This window comes from Neomonachus schauinslandi, chromosome X, assembly GCF_002201575.2.
Source record: "Neomonachus schauinslandi chromosome X, ASM220157v2, whole genome shotgun sequence".
NCBI classification, from domain to species: domain Eukaryota; kingdom Metazoa; phylum Chordata; class Mammalia; order Carnivora; family Phocidae; genus Neomonachus; species Neomonachus schauinslandi.
Window position 1 is genome coordinate 51,641,943 of NC_058419.1, and position 14,685 is coordinate 51,656,627.

The following is a 14,685-nucleotide window of genomic DNA, read 5'->3' on the forward strand; positions in this document are numbered from 1 at the left end:
GTTATAGGTCTATTCAGGTTTTCTATTTCTTCCTGGTTCAGTTTTGGTAGTTGATACATCTCTAGGAATGCCTCCATTTCTTCCAGGTTATCTAATTTGCTGGCATAGAGTTGCTCATAATATGTTCTTATAACTGTTTGTATTTCTTTGGTGTTGGTTGTGATCGCTCCTCTTTCATTCATGATTTTGTTGATTTGGGTCATTTCTCTTTTCTTTTTGATAAGTCTGGCCAGGGGTTTATCAATTTTGTTAATTCTTCAAAGAACCAGCTCCTAGTTTCATTGATCTGTTCTACTGTTTTTTTAGTTTCTATTTCATTGATTTCTGCTCTGATCTTTATTATTTCTGTTTTCCTGCTGGGTTTAGGCTTTATTTGCTGTTCTTTCTCCAGCTCCTTTAGGTGTAGGGTTAGGTTGTGTACTTGAGACCTTTCTTGTTTCTTGAGAAAGGCTTGTATTGCTATATACTTTCCTCTTAGGACTGCCTTTGCTGCATCCCAAAGATTTTGAATAGTTGTGTTTTCATTTTCATTGGTTTCCATGTAATTTTTAATTCTTCTTTAATTTCCTGGTTGACCCATTCATTCTTCAGTAGGATGCTCTTTAGCCTCCATGTATTTGAGTTCTTTCCGACTTTCCTCTAGTGATTGAGTTCTAGTTTCAAAGCATTATGGTCTGAAATTAGGCAGGAAATGATCCCAATCTTTTGGTACCGGTTGAGACCTGATTTATGACCTAGGATGTGATCTATTCTGGAGAATGTTCCATGGGGACTAGAAAAGAATGTGTATTCCGTTGCTTTGGGGTGGAATGTTCTGAATATGTCTGTGAAGTCCATTTGGTCTGGTGTGTCATTTAAAGTCTTTATTTCCTTGTTGATCTTTTGCTTAGACGATCTGTCCATTTCAGTGAGGGGGGTGTTCAAGTCCCCCACTTTTATTGTATTGTTGTCGATGTGTTTCTTTGCTTTTGTTATTAATTGCCTTTATAATTGGCTGCTCCCATGTTAGGGGCATAGATATTTACAATTGTTAGATCTTCTTGTTGGATAGACCCTTTAAGTAGGATATAATGTCCTTCCTCATCTCTTATTACAGTCTTTGTTTTAAAATCGAATTTGTCTGATATAAGGATTGCTACCCCAGCTTTCTTTTGGTGTCCATTAGCATGGTAAATGGTTTTCCACCCCCTCACTTTCAATCTGGGGGTGTCTTTGGTTCTAAAATGAGTCTCTTGCAGACAGCATATTGATGGGTCTTGTTTTTTAATCCAGTCTGATAGCCTGTGTCTTTTGATTGGGGCATTGAGCCCATTTACATTCAGGGTAACTATTGAAAGATAGGAATTTAGTGCCATTGTATTGCCTGTAAGGTGACTGTTACCGTATATTGTCTGTGTTCCTTTCTGGTCTATGTTGCTTTTAGGCTCTCTCTTTGCTTAGAGGACCCCTTTCAAGATTTCCTGTAGGGCTGGTTTTGTGTTTGCAAATTCCTTTAGTTTTTGTTTGTCCTGGAAGCTTTTTATCTCTCCTTCAATTTTCAATGACAGCCTAGCTGGATATAGTATTCTTGGCTGCATATTTTTCTCATTTAGTGCTCTGAATATATCCTGCCAGTCCTTTCTGGACTGCCAGGTCTCTGTGGATAGGTCTGTTGCCAATTTCATGTTTCTACCCTTGTAGGTTACAGATCTCTTCTCCCGAGCTGCTTTCAGGATTTTCTCTTTGTCTATGAGACTTGTAAGTTTTACTATTAGATGTTGGGGTGTTGACCTATTTTTATTGATTTTGAGAGGGTTTCTCTGTGCTTCCTGGATTTTGATGCCTGTTTCCTTCCCCAAATTAGGGAAGTTCTCTGCTATAATTTGCTCCATTATACCTTCTGCCCCTCTCTCTCTTTCTTCTTCTTCTGGGATCCCAATTATTCTAATGTTGTTTCATCTTATGGTATTGCTTATCTCTCGAATTCTGCCCTCGTGATCCAGTAGTTGTTTATCTCTCTTTTTTTCAGCTTCTTTATTTTCCATCATTTGGTCTTCTATATTACTGATTCTCTCTTCTCTGTCATTTATCCTAGCGGTTAGCGCCCCCATTTTTGATTGCACCTCATTAATAGCCTTTTTGATTTGGTTGGATTTTAGTTCTTTTACTTCTCCAGAAAGGGTTTCTCTAATAACTTCCATATTTTTTTCAAGCCCAGCTCGTATCTTTAAAGTGATGATTCTGAACTCTAGATCTGACATCGTACTAATGTCCATATTGAGTAGGTCCCTGGCAGTCGGTACTACCTCTTGTTCTTTTTGTTGAGGTGATTTTTTTCTGTCTTGTCATTTTGTGCAGAGGAGAATAGATTAATGAGAGAACAAAATGCTAGCAGAGTAACAACGTCCCCAGAAAATATAGTCTAAACAAATCAGAAAAGACCTGAAGCAGTGGGAAAAGAAAGGGAAAGAGAGAAAAAAGAAAAAGAAAAAGAAAAAGATAAAGATAAAAACAAAGAAAAACAAACAAAACAACAACAACAAAAAAAACCAGAATGTGATCAAATATGATCAGGCTGGTATATAGATCAGTGCCACACACTAGATTTGGGGTGTATTTTGGTCTGTTAGAAGAAAGTGCCTCCGAAAACTTTCAAGAAAGAAAAACTTATATATGTACAAAAATAAGGGTTGATATGATGAAGGGATGGAATATGACTGTAAAGATGGAAATTATAAAAAATTTTATAAAAGGAATTGATAAGAAGTTGTTTGAAAAAAGAAAGAAGAGGATTTAAAGAAAGAAAAAAGAAAAAAAAGGGAGACAATGTGATCAGGCAGGGGAGTAGAAAAAACTATGTACTAGAGATTTAGGGTATATTTTAATCTGTTAGAAGAAACTATCTCAAAATTTTAAAGAGAGAACAACTTATATATATATGCCAAAAATACAAGTAACTACTATGAAGGGATAGAATATGACTCTAAAAATGAAAAATAAAAATGTTTTTTTAAAAAAAGGGATTGATAAGATGTTGGTTGAAAAAGGGAAAAAGAAAAATTCAAAAAAAAGAAAAAAAGACAGTTAAAAAAAATTAACTTTGAAAGACTAAAGAATCATGGTAAAAAAGCCATGAATTCTATGTGCAGTAGTCCCCTAGCGCTGGAGTTCTGCCATTCTCATTGATTGGTAAACTTGGTCTTGCCTGGCTGTTCTCGCTGATCTTCTGGGGGAGGGGCCTGTTGCCGTGGTTTCCAAATGTCTTTGCCGGAGGCGGAATTGCCCCGCCGTTGCCCGGTCCAGGCTAAGTAATCTGCTCGGGTTGCTCTTCAGAGCTTTTGTTCCCTGTGAGCTTTCCGTATAGCTTTGGAGGCGGAGAGTGAAAATGGTGGCCTCCCAATCTCTGCCCTGGAGGAGCTGAGAACTCGGGGCCCCGCTCCTCAGTGAGCCCCCAGAGAAAAGCCATCCGTCACTCCCGTCTCCCCCGTCTCCGGCCGCACTCCGTGCTCACCCGGCCTATGACCGTGCATTTCTATCTCTGACACCGGACCCCGTCTGGAGTCTCCAAACCCAGCAGATCCCTGCAGTGCACTCCCGCGTGGCTCCTCCCGGGGGAGGAAGGTGAGTCTCCCCGGATCTGCCACTTGTTGGGTCCCTGCTGGAGGAGCAGTGGCCCAACTGTGCCCCGGATCACAGTTTATTGCAACCCCGAGCTGAGAGCCCGCGCCTGGGCTCCGCCTCTGCAGCTGGCTTCCCTGCTCATTACCTGGGAGCTCTGCCACACTCAGGCACCCCCGGTCTTTCTGTGACCCCGAGGGTCCTGAGACCACACTGTCCCTGAGGGTTCCACCCCCCGCTTAGCCACCAGAGTGACGTCCCTCAGCGGAGCCGACTTTTAAAAGTTCCGATTTTGTGCTCCATGGTTCTATCACTTGCCAGAAGCGGCCGACAGAGACCCCTCCCCCACTGTCTATCCTCCCGAATATCGCCTCGGATTCACTTCTCCGCACGTCCTACCTTCCAGAAAGTGGTCGGTTTTCTGATGAGAGAGTTGTTGCTATTCTTTTCTTCGATCTCCTGTTGAGTTTGTAGGTGTTCAGAATGGTTTGATCCCTATCCAGCTGAATTCCTGAGAGGAGACGAAATCCAGGTCTCCTACTCCTCCGCCATCTTGCATCGCACCCTCTGATTCTTTTTTTTAAAAGATTTTATTTATTTATTTGAGAGAGAGAGAGAGATAGATAGATAGATAGATAGAGAGAGCATGAAGAGGGGAGGGGGCAGAAGGAGAGGGAGAAGCAGACTCCCTGCTGATCAGGGAGCCTGATGCAGGTCTGTATCTCAGGACCCGGGCATCATGACCTAAGCATAAGGCAGACGTTTAACCAACTGAGCCACCCAGGTTCCACTCTGATTCTTTTTTTTAACTCTTTTATCTCTGGTTTAAGGATCTCACTGAAGTCTTGTAAGTATCTATGATTGTTGCTTTAAATTCTCCATCAGGGATATTACTTATATCTGTTTTGCTTAGATATCTGGCTCTGGCCTTGTTTTGTTCTTTCATGGGATAAATTCCTCTGTCTTGGCATTTTGTCTACGTCTCTGCCATTTTTTCTGTGTTAGAAATCCACTTATGTCTCCTGCTCCTGAAAGTAATGGCCTTATGAAGAAGAGGTCATGTATTGTTCATGGCCTGGTTCTTCAGGGAGTGCCTCTGGTTTGTGTTGGGTGCAGTCTGCTGTTGTGTGTGGCTGCTCTATCCTTCAGGCCCATCATCTACAGAGGCTCTCCTTGCCTGCTGTGGCCAGTGTTTAGTCTCTGGCCTGAATGTGGTGAGTCACCTCTACCAGAACTGAAACCCTTATTTATTTAATTTACAATGAATCTTTACAACACTGTAACTCTGGTATGCCATCTAGGCCAAGTCCTTGACAAGTTAGGCTGTCATACAAAGTTGGTTTTCCTGGGGGGTGACAACTCAGCCAGGCCCCCCCTTCATCTTTACTGAGGGCTTGGACACAGTTGCTCTGAATTCTCAAAGTCTGGCATGATTTTAATTTTAATTGGAACCATTCAAGCTACTTTTGTGGAGGTCTCTTAGAGAATTAATAAGAAATTGGAATGAAATATTTTGTAAATTAGATGTAATTTTAAAATATATTTTCCATTTATTATCAGGCCCCCAAACAACTTATATTTGAATAAAAGTGAAGCATTTTCAAAGTATTTTGGGATGTTTTTAACATAAAATTAATTTTGCTTTTGTCTGTCCCCAAATAGTGTCTATAAGAGGGAAGAATTTTTCCTTAAAATATTCTGAAGGGGAACTCTTACTTGTAGATCTTTCTCAAGTAGTTTCGAGACTAGAGCGTGTGTTGAGAAATAATGCCCACACTTTTAGTAAGGATCTTAGAAGAAGGTATTTTACTCAAATATCAGCTTCCTCTTTTTTCCCTGCTTTACTTTTAGTAAAATTATGGCTTCCATAAAGAATACCTTAATAATAAATGTGAGTCTTTTTGCTTTAATGCTAGTACTGGGTTTTCTGTTGCAATAAAAGAAAACATTTCTGAACTGTTGTAGTTCCTGACAATGGGTCACAAGCCAGTGCTTTACAATATAGATATTCTGTGTTGCACAATTCGTTTTAAATTAAGAGCTAGTTAGATTTTCAGATAAATTGGTATCCTACTTCCCTGACACAGCATGCTAGCAGCATTACTACAACTTGAAGGGTTACTAGAAAGTGTTTTTACTTTTATCATAGCTGATTAACAACAGATCATATCAGGTTTAGGCAGAAGGTTCACTTATTATTTTTTAAAGGTACACTTCTGTTTCAAGTGGAAAGGGGTTCAAATGCTAAGATTATGTGTCTCTCCAGAAAGCTAAAGGGGCTTCACTTTTTTATTCTATTCATTTTTTGTTACCTGTACATATTCATTTTATTTCATCAAACAACATATAGATGCACAGATACTTATATAGAGACAGCACATATGTTTTTCTCTAATATTTTAGAAGGTGTGCCAGACACTAGGGTGACCAACTGTCTTGGTTTGCCTGGGACTGAGAGCTTTTCCTTGAATGCAATACTTTCCAGTGCCCAAACTGGGAAAGTCTCAGGCAAATTGAGACAGTCATCTGAATTTAGGAAAGTCGTTCTGATATGACAGTTCAAAAGGTTTATGCTCTACAAAAATTAATTCCAGACTTTAAGGGATGAGATTTGGGAAGATAAATTAACACTTCTAGTACATAATGAAGTAGTGAAATTCATCTGTTTCAGTCAACAACAGACCTGAGAACTAGTCTGGTGTGAAAGTCAGATGTAACAGGAAAAGTATGAGAAGAAGAGAGTATTAATAATCATAATCTTGGATTCTATAACTTTATTCTGGGTGTCAGCACTTACTCCAAGTATTAAATAAACAGTGGAGTTTGTATATCAAGCTGAACAATAATGGAAAAGATTATTAAAGATGTTTGCACTATTTGTTTTCATCTGCTTAGTGTGCAATAAAACACAATAAGCTGTGAATTATTGTGTAATAGTTACTGAGTTGTGTCATTAGATGTAAGATGGATGGCTGGGATCCAATTAAAAGTACTGCAATTTTCAGCCTATAGAATTATATTATAGTTCTAACGAAAGAAGTGTATATTTCTATGTGAAGTGTAGGATTGAGACCAAGAGTCTTTGGAATTTTAGTTCTCTGATCCAACACAAAGTTATGTGCTTTCAGCCAAGTTGCTTAGACTTAGTACCACAGTTTTCTGATTCTTTGATTTGAGAGGGCAAAAGTTAACTCTCAACTTCTAGGCTGAACAATAAAGTACTGGGCATTTGAAATGAAAATGGGAGAGAAGTCAGCTTTGGTATCAGAAATTAGTTCTATGAATGCATGGTATAGCCACAGTTCTTTCCCCATGTTATTTGTCTGTCAGAAACCAATATGGTTAACATCAAGAGGAAAGTCCTCTGTCGGATTTTCATTATCTGCTCCCAAACTACTCATCAAGTCTTTTTTCCCAGCAGGCAGTATGGCCTGGGAGTCAGCACATGTGTTTTTTTTAAATTTTATTTTATTATGTTAATCACCATACATTACATCATTAGTTTTTGATGTAGTGTTCTGTGATTCATTGTTTGCGTATAACACCCAGTGCTCTGTTCAATACATGCCCTCTTTATACCCATCACCAGGCTAACCCATCACCCCACCCCCTCCCCTCTAGAACCCTCAGTTTGTTCCTCAGAGTCCATAGTCTCTCTGATTTCCCCCCTCCATTTTTCTGTTCCATCTTTTTTTTTTTTTAACATACAATGTATTATTTGTTTCAGAGGTACAGGTCTGTGATTCAACAGCCTTACACAATTCACAGCACTCACCATAGCACATACCCTCCCCAATGTCTATCATACAGCCACCCCATCCCTTGCACCCCCTACCACTCCAGGAACCCTCAGTTTGTTTCCTGAGATTAAGAATTCCTCATATCAGTGAGATCAGATGATACATGTCTTTCTCTGATTGACTTATTTCACTTAGCATAATACCCTCTAGTTCCATCCACGTCATTGCAAATGGCAAGATTTCATTTTTTTGATGGCTGCATAATATTCCATTGTATATATATACCACATCTTCTTTATCCATTCATCTGTTTTTTTAAGATTATTTCTTTATTTATTTGAGAGAGAAAGAGAGAGAGAGAGCATGAGCAGTGGGGGAAGAGCAGAGGGAGTGGGAGAAGCAGACTCCCTGCTGAGCAGGGAGCCTGATGTGGTGCTTGATTGCAGGACCCTGAGATCATGACCTGAGCCTAAAGTGGACACTTAACTGGCTGAATAACCCAGTCGCCCCAGCACATATGTTCTGAAACTAGACTGGGTTCAAAGACTTGCTCTATTATAAACTCCTTGACCTTTGTTACATTACTTAATCTCTCTGTGCTTCAGTTTCCTCATTTGCAAAATTGGATGATTATTAGTAATATATAATTTATAGGGGTTAATACATGAAAATACTGAGAATAGTGCTTTGCCCAGAGTGTTTGCTATTATTATTGTCACTATTGTCATTACTATTATTTCTTAACATGTGCCCTTTGTTCTAGGCTTCATATTTTCTTTAATATCTACATGCCAAGCTGACTTTTTTCTTTATATTTTTGCTTATGTTGAACTCTTTATATGCAACATATTTTTTCCTGCTTGTCCAAATTTTAGCCATTTTTAAAAGACCATTTCAATTCTGGTTTCTTATGTGAGACCTTGGCAAAACTCTCCCTTTGATAAATTCCTTTATAATTACTACTTGGACCAGGCATTTCAGCTTTCAGCTATATGTAGTTTGGGGTGTATGTTAATGTTCTCTCCTCTGCTGATCTGAAAACTTTTTGATAGTTGGGGCAATGTTTTTCTATTTTATTGTATGTTTCACAGTCTTCAGGATGTTTCTATCTATAAGCGTACCCTGGAGATACCACAGGTTTAGTTCTAGACCACTACAATAAAGCAAATACAATAAAGTTAGTTAAATGAATTTTTTGGTTTCCCAGTGCATATAAAAGTTATGTTTACACAATACTGTAGTCTATTAAGTGTGCAATAGCATTATATCTAAAAAACAATGTACATACCTTAATTTAAAAATACTCTGTTGCTAAAAATGCAAACCATCATTTGAGCTTTCAGTAAGATAATGTTTTTGCTGGTGGAGGGTCTTGCCTTGATGATGGCTGCTGACCGATCAGGGTGGTGGCTGCTGAAGGTTGAGGTAGTTGTGGCAATTTCTTAAACTAAGACAATGAAGCTTACTGCATTGATTGACTCTTCCTTTCATAAACAATTTCTCTGTAGCATGTGGTGCTGTTTGATAGCATTTTACACACAGTAGAACTTCTTTCAAAATTGCAGTCAGGGCACCTGGGTGGCTCAGTCGGTTAAGCGGCTGCTTTCAGCTCAGGTCATGATCCCAGGGTCCTGGGATTGAGTCCTGCATTGGGTTCCCTGCTCAGCCGAGAGTCTGCTTCTCCCTTTCCCTCTTCCCTTCCCTGTTGCTCATGCTCTCTCTCTCACTTGCTCTCTCTCTCTCAAATAAATAAATAAAATCTTTTAAAAAATTGCAGTCAATCCCTTGAAACTCTGCTGCTGCTTTATCAACTAAGTTTATGTCATATTCTACATCCTCTGTTGTCATTTCAACAATCTTCACAGCATCTTCACAGGAGTAGATTCCAATTCCAGAAACCACTTTCTTTGCTCATCCATTAGAAGATACTCCTCATCCATTAAATTTTTTATTGTGAGATAGCAGCAATTCAGTCCCATCTTCAGGCTCCACTTCTAATTCTAGTTCTCTTGCTATTTCTACCCCATCTGCAGTTACTTTCTCCACTTAGTCTTGAACCCCTCAAAGTTATCCATGAGGGTTGGAATCAACCTCTTCTAAACTCCTGTTAATGTTGGTATTTTGACCTTTCCCATGAATCAGATATTCAGCAAACTATGTTGTAAACACAACTGCTCTCACCCAGGTTTTGTTGCTCCATTTATAGAGCACAGAAAGAGTAGATTTAGCATAGGATTTTTGGAATGATAAATGAACATTTGTTTCAACTGAAAGTTAGCAGCTGCATTAACCTCTAACAAGAGAGTCAGCCTGTCCTTTGAAGCTTTGAAGACGACCATTGACTTCATTTCTCTAGCTATGAAAGCCCTAGGTTGCATCTTATTTCAGTATAAGGCTGTTTCATTTACATTGAAATTCTATTGTTTAGTGTAGGCACCTTCATTAATTATCTAGATCTAGATCTTCTGAATAACTCACTGCAGCTTCTACATCAGCACTTGCTGCTTCACCTTGCACTTTCATGTTACGGAGATGGCTTCTTCCCTTCAACTTCATGAACTGATCTCTGCCAAATTGAAACTTTTCTTCTGCAGCTTCCTCACTTCTCTCAGCCTACACAGAATTGAACCCTTGCTCTGGGTTAGGCTTTGGCTTAGGGAATGATGTGGCTAGTTTGATCTTTTATCCAGACCATTAAAACATCCTCCATATCAGCAACAAGGCTATTTCACTTCCTTATTGTTCATGTGTTCACTGGAGTAACACTTTTAATTTCCTTCAGGAATTTTTTCTTTGCTTTCACAACTTAGCTAATGGTTTGGTGCAAGAGGCCTAACTTTCAGCCTATCCGGACTTCAGACATGCTTTCCTCACTAAGCTTAATTATTTCAAGCTTTTTATTTAAAGAGAGAGACATGTGACTCTTCCTTTCACTCGGACATGTAGAAGCCATTGTAGAATTATTTATTTTTTTTTTTGTGGAAATAATGCAAACATTTATTTTCTATATCAGACAAGAACACAGCTAAGTAATCCAATTCTACTGCAGCATTATAAAAATCATCCCTTCACCACAGTGTAAGATTTAAATGCATCTGCACAAGGGTGCACACTATATAAAAGGAGTAAGGTTGCTGTTGCCCTGCCAAGCACTTCCGGTCCCTACCCAGGTCCTACTGCAATACTGGTGGTCCCAATGGTTTTATCCAAATAAATTGTGTTTAAAAAATAAAGCATTTAAGAAGACAAGTCAAAATGCCTCAGAAACCATATCTCCAACTCAAACTTCATCTATTTAAATGTTATATTTGCCTCCCACTAATAAACCTTTATTTCACTCAAACTGAGCAATAAATCTTCCACACTGAAGTATCTTCCTTGCCCAATTAATCCAAAGGAAAAAATCTGAAATGATTAGTAAAGAAAAATGTAGGGACTAACACACCCTTTTAATATGTTTTTAAATATTTTTAAGGTTTAAAAGTGTTTAAAGTTTGTAACTCCTAGTAGGAAAACATTATCTGAATGACTACCCTAATGGCAAACCACTATAGAATGTTTCAGTTGCATGTGGGGCAGAGGGGTAGGGATTCTCTTCACAGCACCCCAGCTTTCTTCATGAGAAGGTCAGAGGTACACTGGTTTGTATTATTGTGACATCCATTAGGTGATCGTTGCTTTTCCTTCAGCAAGGGCTTTATTTGTCAGAAGGGCATTATTATGCTTGACCTCCAAATTTGGATGACAATTTATTGATGAGATTCATAACCTTTGGATTGCTCTGATATTTTGACATATTCGCTGGGTTCTGGGCCACATCCTGGAAGGCCACCATAACTTCTGGATCCTGCATGGCTGCGAGAACCTCTGGATTACTAAGAATTTCATTGAGCCCAGGCATTCCTGCCATTCCAGGCATCCCCCCTGCCATTCCAGGCATTCCTCCAGGAAAATTACCAGGCATTCCCCCAGGAAAGCCACCTGGGAAAGAGCCATACTGAGCTCCTGATTGTCGTCTGGCTTCTTCCTCCCTCTGGGCTCTCTCATGTTCTTCCCGAGCCTTCTTAACCCTTTCTATTCTTTCTTTGATCTCTCGCTCTTCACGTTTTCGCTCATACTTTCTCCGATGTTCAGCAATTTTCTGGGCCCTCAGTTGAACTTCTTTCAGCATTGCGCTAGCATCTTCATCGTAATCCAGTTTACAAGCAAGGGCAAGATCATGTGCTGCTTCTTCCCAGTGGCCCAGAAGTCTGTGTGCTTTCCCTCGCCACTTATAAGGCTGAGCTGAATCAGGATTTATTTCAATAGCTCTGTCACAGTCTCGAATGGCAGCATTTGGCTTCTGTAATTTGATGAGGACACTGGCTCTTGGCATACAGAATGGCCAAGCGAGGATTCAGTTTGATGGCATCTGTGAACAAGTCAATGGCTTTCTGTAGTTCACCATCATTTAGGGCATCAATGGCAGCCACTTTTTTATCATTTGCCTGATCCATCATTTCCTCGGTTATCTCTACATTTTCATCTCCCATTTCTTGAGAGGCATCAGTATCTGGTTCAATCACACCTTCATTGTCAATTTCTAGATCACTTTCCTCACTTGATGGTTCGTCTTTCTTTATGTTTTCCTCAGCCTTCTTACTATCTGTTTTTTCTTCCTTGATATTGTCTTCTGATTTAGTTTTATGAATGGCAGGTGGTATTTTACCCCCCATGCTCTCCACCCATTCCCGCAGGAAGCGCATTTCCTCGGTGTGCAGAACGCTCGGATCCTGCTTACACATTTTCACGAAGGCCCGAAGCTCGCTCACTTTGCGGGGGTCCATGGTCCAGAGGCGGTGAAAGGCGGCAGGCGCTGCTGAGGTTGCGGCCGGATTCCAAGCCCGGGTACTAGCTCAGCGTGATCGTGTGGAAGGGGCACCATTGTAGAATTATTAATTGGCCTAATTTCAATGTTGTTGTGTCTCAAGGAATAGGGAGGCCAAAGTAGAGGGAGAGAGAGGGAAATGTCCAGTTGGTGGAGCAGTCAGAACACATACAGCATTTATTGATTAAGTTCAACATCTTACTTGCCCATTTGGGGTGCCCCCCAAAAATTACAGTAGTAACATCAAAGATCACTGATCATAGATCACCATAACAAATTTAGTAATAATAAAAACATTTGAAATGTTAAAAGAATTACCAAAACATGACACAGAGACACAAAGTGAGCAAATGCTATTGGAAAAATGGTACTGATAGACTTGCTCTACACAGGGTTGCCACAAACTTTTAATTTGTAAAAAAAAAAAAAAAGTAGTATCTGTGAAGCACAGTAAAATGAAGCATGCCTGTAAATAGTTGGTTGATTCATATCAGGGAACAGATGCCTAAATTTTATCCTTATATTCTCCTACTACTTTTTGAGACATAAAGCCATCAGTTAAATTACTTCAAGGATAGGTTTCACAAAATCTTGCTGATTTTACCCTATTTTTTGGCAGCTATGTATTTGTCATAGAATGCCATTTACAGGGAGATATTCTTTCATGTTTGGATTCAGAAAAAATAAAATGTGTTTTTGCATAAAGTTCATACACATCACTATACCATAATTACTAAAATTAGTCCCATGAAAATAAGATGAATTGCGATTAAAAAAATTGGAAATTTTACTGTACACATACAGAAATTTTTCACATACACACAAAAGTAGAGAGAATAATATAATCAATTCCATGTAACTATAATCCAATTTCCACAATTATTAACATTTTTCCAATTTTGTTTCATCTATCCCACTCATTTCTTTAGCTTGGAATATTTTAAGGCAAGTTCATCTTATTTTATTTATAAATAGTTCAGTGTATAACATTAAGAGTTGAAGAGATATAAAAAATATTTTTAAGAGTGAAGAAATAGTTCTCAATATTGTGCTAAAATCATCAAATCTTTTCTTACAATTTTACAACTTTAATAATACCACTTTGCTCTCCCCCTACCCTAAATATATAAGTAAACTTATAAAAATAGATGTTCCTAGTGGATGACAGGAAATTTATGTGAAACATAAGGGGTATTTTACTGTCTCTTTGAAGTATAGCGGGAACCATGCTTTGATAAAAAACACTGCATTACTATTTCAATGTGATAGATTACTATAATAATCAAATGGAAAGTATATATTTTTTCATTTGAATGTCTTTTCAGCTCTATGATATTTTTGGATACCTTAAATTAAATGTAGAACGGGGTATCCAGGCTCATGACACAATATAGCTCATCAATCTATTTTAATAAGGCAGTTTTTTAGAAATGTTAGACTCTACTGGCTTTAGTAATTTGATGACAATATTTCAGAAGTGACTGTGGTTATTATTCCCTCCTAAACTGATCATAAAGTATATCACAGATGTTAAGGTCAATGTTTAGATACTTATTTACCTTATTCAGTTTGCAGAGCACTGTCCATACAAATGGTAATCATTGGCTTATAAATGATAGTAAATTATGTTTTGCTGTACTTTTAAAGTTACAGTTTCATAGGACACCAGTTTGGACAATACATAGTTTGTAAATCTTAAAGCAACAGTGTTAAAAATAAATAGGCACATTATGAAAATTGTTAGGGACAGGCATTTTTCTTATAACAAAAGTTTTTTTTAATTTAATTTAATTTTATTATGTTATGTTAGTCACCATACAAAACATCATTAGTTTTTGATGTAGTGATCCATGATTCATTGTTTTCGATTAACACCCAGTGCTCCATGCAGTACGTACCCTCCTTAATACCCATCACCATGCTAACCCATCCACCACCCAAAACCCTCAGTGTGTTTCTCGGAGTCCATAGTCTCATGGTTCATCTCCACCTCTGATTTCCCCACCTTCATTTTTCTCTTCCTTCTCCTAATGTCCTCCATGGTATTCCTGATGTTCCACAAATAAGTGAATCCATATGATAATTGACTTTCTCTGCTTGACTTATTTCACTTAGCATAATCTCCTCCAGTCCCATCCATGTTGATGTAAAAGTTGGGTATTCATCCTTTCTGATGGCTGAGTAATATCCCATTGTATATATGGACCACATCTTCTTTATCCATTCATCTCTTGAAGGGCATCTCGGCTCTTTCCACAGTTTGGCTATTGCAGACATTGCTGCTATGAACATTGGGGTGCATAGGGCCCTTCTTTTCATTACATCTGTGTCTTTGGGGTAAATATCCAGTAGTGCAATTGTGGGATCATAGGGTAGCTTTATTTTTAATTTTTTGAGGCACCTCCACACTGTTTTCCAAAGTGGCTGTGCCAACTTGCATTCCCACCAACAGTGTAAGAGGGTTCCCCTTTCTCCACAACC

At 38.7% G+C, this 14,685-nt stretch overlaps 1 pseudogene; it reads right to left on the reverse strand.

The window, feature by feature from the left end:
- Positions 1-11,055: 11,055 nt before the first annotated feature.
- Positions 11,056-12,181, reverse strand: LOC110583714 (annotated as a pseudogene).
- Between the last annotated feature and the right edge of the window lie 2,504 nt (positions 12,182-14,685).